Here is an 8,644-nt window from a genome sequence, read left to right as displayed (position 1 = left end):
GGCTACTGCATCACACTTTCTATTTTTCAAACAAATGGATTCCATTCACAACCGTTCCATTCCATTCCATTATCGCGCCCCATCTTCGTCCGAAGAGCTGCTATTTGACAGACCAAGTAAAAAAACAAAGCCTAACAATCTCCAACTGCTATTGCCTGCTTTATTGACGTTATGGTTGGTTTTTTTTGACGCAACACTCTTGTCTCTTCATTGGTCGTGGAGTTGCGGGGCGGAGTCACTCCGCTTGCAGAGCCGATGCAACAACCAGGCGTCCAGTCCGAAGGATAGATCGACCCCGCCTCCCTCCCAGAGATAGGGTCACGTGTCCCAGTGTTTACATCCTCTCAGCTGTTTGGCTTCTCCCCTCCCCCTCCTCCTTCCTGGCGTCGTTCAGGCCAACACAAACAGTCAGGATCAGCGGCCGCGGCCGGCGGGACGAGGCTGACGGCGGGGAGAATCTTCTTTCACATCCCCATTCCCCATGACACACAGACGTATATATATATACGCATTCAGTAGGCAACGTCTTCTCTGACTCGGAGCCCGAGACACCTCTTTCTGTTTCAGTTTCTTAAACTGGTTGGTTTCCGCTCTGATAGCCTCTTAAAGCTTCAGTCCCCTTCGGGACGTAGAGGACGTGTGGAAGGTGAGTCAGATTTGGGGGGGGGGGGTGTGAGACGCTGACAGAGAAAGGGCAAGCAGTGGCCGCGCGAGGCGGCCTTGAGAGCTCCAAACGACCTACTGGCTGGCGAGGTTAGTTCTCTAAAGGCCGTTGAAAGCTCCGGGGAAACCCCTTTTTCCGCCCTCGGAGCCCCCGGTGCTTCCTCACCCCCCCCCCACTTTTTCCTCTTTGGTTCACCCCACCCCCACCCTCAAGGGCCCGGGACTCTGGGAAAGTGTGCAACTGGGGGGCTGGGGAGGAGAGAGCGTCTACCGTTCCTCACGGGAGGCAGTTCGAGCCCCGCCGTATCTGAGAGGCTCTTAGTCGCCGAGCGGTTTTTTTTTTTTTTTAAAGCCGAAGGGCTCGGGGTTGAGGGCAGAAGAAGGGCGACGGTCGTTAACGCCGTCCGCCTGAACCTCGCCGCATCCGGCTCTTTAACGAGGCGGGGGTCCCTTTTGCTCCGAGCGTTTGCGAAACTGTGGCTCTGGGAACTATAAAAGGGGATAAACAAGTTTGGAGGCGCCGTCGTCGCCTCTGCCGCTTCCTCGTTCTGCCAACTGGCTGGGTGTCGAGAAGGTGCCAAAGAGGAAGAGATCAAATGAATCACCCGAACAATAACAAAGGAGCGGAGAGAGCACCAGACCCCCTCCCTTCACGAGAGGGAGAAAATATCCGTTTCTCGCTTCTTTTTTCGCTCCCCTCCGTGCCTGCCACAGTTTTTCGCAAGTTCACGCATCGCTTTAATGTCGGCGGAAGGCTGTCCCAAGAGAGGACGAGCTGTGGCTTAGGTGAAACGGTTAAACTTCTGGTACCTCTACGCGAGCCCATCTCCTGCCCGGAGCTTGTCACGCTTCCCTTCTCTTTATAGGAAGAGTATATTGAAGGGAGGGAAGGAAGGACGCGGGAGAATCGGGATCGTTTGTAGGTGAAGCGTCGGACTGGGAGGAGAGAGAAGGGTTAAAATGTTTTTGAAACGTAAAAAGAATCCATTGTGGGCAAACTTAAAGCTGCTGGGCTGCACGGCCTTGCTGTAAATTGAGGGCCTGTTTTGCCTTTATTTATTCATTTTTTATTTATTTAGTTTGTCACTCATGTACAAGATAACAGGAATAACAATAAACAAGAATAAGAACACAGGAAAGTGTGTAGCTTTCTCTGGATGCGGAATTAAGTACACATGAATTTGTTAAATGTCTATGGAGATTCTCAGTCATCCAGGTCATGGTTCTCTGAAAGGTGCTTTGTCAAGAGAGAACTTTCTGGTTTTTCTTTGAAGATGTTTTCGCTTTTCATCCAAGAAGCTTCTTCAGCTCTGATCTTCCATTCCCCACCATCCAGTCAGAGCTGAAGAAGCTTCTTGGATGAGAAGCTAAACTTTTTCAAAGAAAAACCAGGAAGTCCAGTTGCCTCTTGGGAAAAAAAGTACCTTTGGGACAAGAATTTGTTACTGTATTGGTTTATGCCAGAGTAAGAAGTGTCTTTTTCATTTGCCTCATTTCTTCACTGGGTAAGGACTTGAGGGGAAAGCAAAACAAAGATCATTAAGGGAGAAAAGGGAAAGACTAAGAAATCAGTCCTGTGTCCTCTTCTGAGATTTTCAGACTAGCAAGTAATATCATATAGTGCTTCACCCTGTATAAAAGCTGTAAGTATGACCTGGGATGAGATCCTGCTGATTTTGAATATTTAATAGACACACATTTTTCCTTGGTATAAAATTCTTGGTATATTTACTTCAACAAGTTTTTAAAAATCATCCAAAGTTTTTGTTTTTAATACATCAAATGGTAGAAGTGGACAACATCTATTGAAGTTAGCAGATTTAATGACAAAACAAAAATCCAGTATTGCATCAATGAATGATTGAAAAATGAAGTCAATTTTACAATGGCCCAAATAACTTGTCTGCCATCAATGACCATTTGTAATTACAATGTTCATGAAAAAGTAAAATTGCAATCTGTCCTCACATTTATGACTTTATAGGTCTGTAAAGCAAAGTAAAACTAAAGATCATAAGCATAGTTGTGGTTTCACTAAATGATTGCTTAATGATCATTTTCCCAGTTCCAATTGTGGTTGCTAAACAAGGAGTATTTGACTAGGATTCCAGATAATTTGGGATTGCCCTTATTTTTGTTTACTCCTCACATATAAGGAACAAATCTTTACAGACCTATGTAAAAGATTAAACCATATTTAATCAGGATTCAACAGCTACTGATACTAATGTAATAAAGTTAAATATATTTTTATACATTAATGGAATTCTGTGTTGACATGCTCAAGATATGCCTTTGCTTAATCCCAGCAGAACAAGCAAAATGGTGTAAAAACACAAAATCACAGAAAACAGCCCATGACATACCCATTTCTGGAGGGAAAAAAAACCTACTGGGGTGGAATGATTATATTTTTAATTCAAATAAGTTAATATTTTGGAACATTATTTGAATATGTTATCCAATTTACATAATTGAAACTTTCTGACATCTAGGAAATAAAGTATACTACTATGTAGATAATTCCTGATGTTTGAAAAAATATAAAACATGTAGAAAGCTAAATACATCTGGTACAATAGAACACTTCTACAAATCTAGTCCACTTTTCCCCATGGAATTTATTTTTCATGTTACACATCATCTATGCCATACACATTCATTTCCTTGTTTTATCTCCTAAAGCAAACTCAAGGACTTTTTCAACCTGTACAGCCTCCCCAGTTCCTGATTACTATGTAGTGCGATGAAAGGTACAAGTTAAAAACTGAAGTTTTATAACAAAAATCCCATGTAATTAAGCATCTATTTCCTACAATGCCAAAATATCCTTCAGCATAATTAAATATTCCTTATCATATAATCCACAGGTAGTATGGATATATAGGGCTTCTGATATTATAAATAATACTTTACCATACAGGTAATTTTCAACATATGACAAGGAGCCAAACAAAACTTACAACCTGGATTTGATATTTTAACAGCCGGGCTCACTCTGCAGACATAGGATTGCATTTTGGGCACTCGGTAACCAGCCTGCATTTATGGCCATTTGCAGCATTCCATATGACCGCAATCTATATTTGTTTGTTGGAAACCAACATTTACTTATGTTTTCTGGAGAGGGGGGAGGCCCCTTACAGGCAATGAGTTCCTTTAATGGGTGGTTTTGCGTAATGACCTCTGCAAAAATCATAAAATTGAGGCATTGTCACATGGTGACCTGCTCAATGAGTAGTACAACTTAGGACCATCATTCCAGGCTCAATTATAGTAGTAAGATAATGGCTTTCTCTAATGATTAATAACTATGAATATCTTGAGTGAAGAGGTCTAATTTAAAAAATAAGCACTATTTATTATAGCACATAAAGTACTACATTTCCACATTATTAGTCTGATTAGAAACTTGAATTATGCCTTTATTTCTAAGGATAAATTATATTCTGGAATATAGATCTTGCAGTCAAATAAATGCAGTCCTATGTTAATTATAATAGTAACTGAATCTTATAATGAAACATCATTCAGGTCAACAAGACTAAACCTTTCCAGGACTATGCCTATGCATATTTAGGATTGAACTGTATTTTTGGATGATAATGCTACCAAATTCTTCAATGACATGAAGTATTAAACAATGCCAGTTCTGTTATAATTCCTTAGATATTCTGTTTTCAAGCGTTCATATAATAATTGATCCGTTTTTATTACAGTGCTTATTACTTTATTTTTATGCCCCGTGATCACATCTGGCTGTTTGGTTGTCCTGCCCAATCTGCAGTGGCAGCAGGGGACAGAAGAATGGGAGCAGAGACCTGCAGTGTGAGCCCTATATAGCAGTGCCAGTTTGTCTCTCTTTTTTTTCATCAATTTTTATTAGTTTTTCAGGATATAAAACAAAGGAAATGGGGAAAAATGGGGAATTAGAGAAAAAAAGGGAAGAGGAGAAAATGTAGAGTAAAGGTGAGGGGGAAAGAAAGAAAAGTATTGACTTCTGACTCTCTTTAGCATAGTAGAATAAGATAATAACATACAGCTTCAATACTTTACTCTTACAGAATAATATTTATATATATGTGTGTGTGTGTGTATGTATGTATGTATGTATGTATGTGTGTATGTATGTGTGTATGTGTATGTATATGTCATTTCTATAACAAATAGTCCCAGTTTTTCATGTGGCTCCTTGTGAAAATTAAATGCCCTTGTATAAATTAAGTTACATGTTAATCTGTGCAGCTATGCAATAAGCTATATTCTTAGGTTCAAATTAAATTGAATTTCTAGAAGTTCTGAGTAAACATGCATAAGATTGTAAGTAGAGTATAACAATTTATAGTTCTGTTAAATTGTTATTTGAATATTGTAAACTATATGTTAAACTCTGACAAAATTGTACTGTCTCTCTCACACATACCTACTGCATTTAATGTTAGCCAAAAGGCCAAGACGTCTCTTCCAGTGTATGTAATTGTCTTAATATTGTACAGAAATGAAGAGATAATTCCTATCTGTAATTTCCTACTCTTAACAGAAACAGATAAAAAGGGAAGGTTGACATGGGAAGCAAATAGGAGCCTTGGTATCTGGCAATTGGCATATAGCACTTCAGTCAGGGTGAAATAAAGCCAAAGTAACTGCTCTTTATCTGTTGCAAGTAGTGCATGATATATTTTGTCTCTTAAAATAAATGTCTGATTTTATATTCATGATTATTATAAGCATACAGTACTTACATGCTGTAAGATTACTTTCTCTTGATGACATTTGCCCCACATTATTTCTTGAAATCTTGCATCTCTAATTCAGTCCTTGCAATCCCTGTTATCATTAAGCAAGGAACACAGATTGTTAAGTAAGGATCTTCTTGTGCCTTTCTGGCTGCTTCCAACAAACAAAGTCAATGGGAAAACTAGTAGGAAGTTATAAATCCCAGGCAGCTCTCAAGCAGCCTGAGGGGCAGTAAGTGGCTGCTGCCAGGTGAGACAAGATGCACGGGGGACTGCCATGTTTTTATTTCTGTGTGCATGTTGTAGGTACGCAATGTAGCTGTGCTCCTTTGGGGGGGGGGGACAGCACAGGAGTGTGAGAGACTTATAAGAGTGACTTGTGAACTTCCCTGCTGGCTTCCCCATTGACTTTGCTTATGGGAAGCCAGCAAGGAAGGTTGCAAATGGTGATCTTCTGACTGTGGGATCACATTTTGGTACTGGGATAGCCGAAACTTTGAGTCATAAATAAACTTGTTCAGTGTGGTTTTAACATTAAACATTTACTGAATGAATAGTTGTTAACTAAGGATTACCTGTAGTTTGTTAAGATACTATATTTTAATTAAGAAAGAAAATATGAAAAAAATCTTGATAATTAAATATTTATTTTATATTAGTTTATACATATGCTGTACACTTAGCATCTAAATAAACATATGATTATAAGAAATATAGCTGCAGAAAGTATTTTACATGTTTTCAGTCATGTTTTCAAGAGCCCTGGAAGATAGGCCAGTAAAGTTGCATCACAGTAAATTTTATCAGTTTACAAAAGCAGTAAAATTAAGTGGAAACGTCTGATAATAGGTTCTCAGGCAGTGCATCTATATCCAGAATTAGTTCTTGGTTTTAAACCTAAACAGAAATATTAATTAGATTAACTAATTCTTTGTATAGTTTTCATTTTGCTTCTTTCAGTGCATTTTCTTTTAAGTGTTCTAAGATGTTTTTGGTTTTGTTAACCAAATTTCTGCTGAAAACAGTGTTATACAAATTTTGCAAGCAACTCATACAAAGTTCAAGCAATAGAATAAGATTTAGATTTAAAGTTTATTTATATGCCGCCCTTTTCCCTGGGGGGACTCAGGGCGGCTTACAACTTAAAAAGGGGGGGGAAGACACAAATACATAATTAAAACACAACATTCATACTATTCGGGCGGGTTGTAGCCTTAACCCCAGGCCTGACGGGATAGCCAGGTTCTGAGGGCTGTGCGGAAGGTCTGGAGGGTGGTGAGGGTATGAATTTCCACGGGGAGATCGTTCCACAGGGTCGGAGCTGCCACCGAGAAGGCTCTCCTCCGCGTAGTTGCCAGTCGACATTGACCGGCAGATGGGACTCGGAGGAGGCCTAACCGGTGAGATCTAATAGGTCGTGTGGAGGTAATTGGCAGTAGGCGGTCTCTCAAGTATCCAGATCCACTACCATGGAGGGCTTTATGGGTGGCAAGTAGCACCTTGAAGCGCACCCGGAGATCGACAGGTAGCCAGTGCAGCTCGCGGAGGATAGGTGTTATGTGGGTGAAACGAGGTGCACCCACAATCGCTCGTGCGGCCGCATTCTGGACTAGCTGAAGTCGCCGAATACTCTTCAAGGGCAGCCCCATGTAGAGCACGTTGCAGTATTCCAGCCTAGAGGTCATAAGGGCACGAGTGACTGTTGTGAGAGCCTCCTGGTTCAGGTAGGGGCGCAACTGGTGGACCAGGCGAACCTGGGCAAATGCCCCCCTGGTCACAACTGACAAGTGATGTTCGAAAGTCAGCTGTGGGTCCAGGAGGACTCCCAAGTTGCGGACCCTATCTGAGGGGTGTAGTGTTTGACCCCCCAGCCTGAGAGATGGAATACTAACCAAATTGGTGGGAGGGAAACACAAAAGCCACTCGGTCTTATCTGGGTTGAGCACGAGTTTGTTAGCCCTCATCCAGTCACTAACAGCTTCAAGTCCCTGGTTCATCACTTCCACCGCTTCATTGAGTTGGCACGGGGCGGACAGATACAACTGGGTATCGTCCGCATACTGGTGGTATTTTATCCCGTGCTGCCGAATGATCTCGCCCAGCGGTTTCATGTAGATGTTGAAAAGTAGGGGGGACAGGACCGAACCCTGCGGCACCCCATATGTTAGGGGCCTAGGGGTCGATCTCTGCCCTCCAACTAACACCGACTGCGACCTGTCTGAGAGGTAAGAGGAGAACCACCGCAAAACAGTGCCTCCCACCCCCACCTCCCGCAGTCGTCGCAGAAGGATACCATGGTCGATGGTATCGAAAGCCGCTGAGAGGTCAAGGAGAACCAGGATGGAGGCATGGCCTTCGTCCCTGGCTCTCCAGAGGTCATCGGTCAATGCGACCAAAGCGGTTTCTGTGCTGTAGCCAGGCCTGAAGCCAGACTGGAATGGGTCCAGATAGCTAGCTTCCTCCAAGGACCGCTGGAGCTGAAAGGCCACCACCTTCTCAACAACCTTCCCCACAAAGGGGAGGTTGGAGACAGGACGATAATTGTTAAGAACGGCTGGATCCAAAGATGGTTTCTTCAGGAGGGGTCTCACCACCGCTGCTTTAAGTGCGGGGGGAAAGACCCCCTCCCGAAGGGAGGCAGTAACAACTGCCTGGATCCAGCCCCGTGTCACCTCCCTGCTGTTAGCAACCAGCCAGGAGGGGCACGGGTCCAGTACACATGTGGAGGCACTCACAGCTCTCATGGCCTTGTCCACGTCCCCAGGGGCAACATCCTGAAACTCAACCCAGGGGTGGTCTACCAGATTATCCCCTTGTGCCTCGGCTGGATCTGCAGAATCGAAATCGGAGTCCAACTCCGACCGAAACCGAGCAACTTTGTCCGCTAAGAACTGGACGTAGTCCTCAGCCCTACCCTGCAGGGGATCCTCCGTAACCCTCCTATTTAGGAGGGAACGGGTTATCCTAAACAGGGCGGCTGGGCGCGACTCAGCGGAGGCGATCAAGGTGGCAATATAAGCTCTTTTTGCCGTCCTAATTGCCCTGATGTATTCCTTGATGCACGATGTTAGAAGTGCTCGGCTCGATTCGGATTTGTTGAACCTCCATAGGTGCTCTAGGCGTCTCTTCCGGCGCTTCCTCTCCCGGAGTTCCTCGGTAAACCAAGGAGGCCTCCTGGATCCACTGCCTCGGAGCGGCCGTAGTGGCGCAATCCGGTCAAGAGACTCCGACGCTGCCGAATTCCA

At 43.4% G+C, this 8,644-nt stretch overlaps 1 protein-coding gene across 3 annotated transcripts in view; it reads left to right on the top strand.

Moving 5' to 3' along the window:
- Nucleotides 1-355: 355 nt before the first annotated feature.
- The window catches only part of PCMTD1 (protein-L-isoaspartate (D-aspartate) O-methyltransferase domain containing 1), a 58,133-nt gene continuing 49,844 nt past the window's right edge, over nucleotides 356-8,644 (top strand). Inside the window, exons 1-2 of one of the 3 annotated variants that reach the window (XM_032223044.1) lie at nucleotides 356-646; nucleotides 4,383-4,491. The gene's annotated coding sequence lies outside the window, so the exon portion shown is untranslated. The remainder of the gene's footprint in view (nucleotides 647-4,382; nucleotides 4,492-8,644) is intronic. The other 2 variants (XM_032223042.1, XM_032223045.1) reach the window with 2 other exon arrangements.

This window comes from Thamnophis elegans, chromosome 8 (assembly GCF_009769535.1).
Source record: "Thamnophis elegans isolate rThaEle1 chromosome 8, rThaEle1.pri, whole genome shotgun sequence".
NCBI lineage: Eukaryota > Metazoa > Chordata > Lepidosauria > Squamata > Colubridae > Thamnophis > Thamnophis elegans.
Note: the sequence above shows the minus strand (reverse complement) of the source record. Positions and strands in the feature narration are given on the sequence as shown.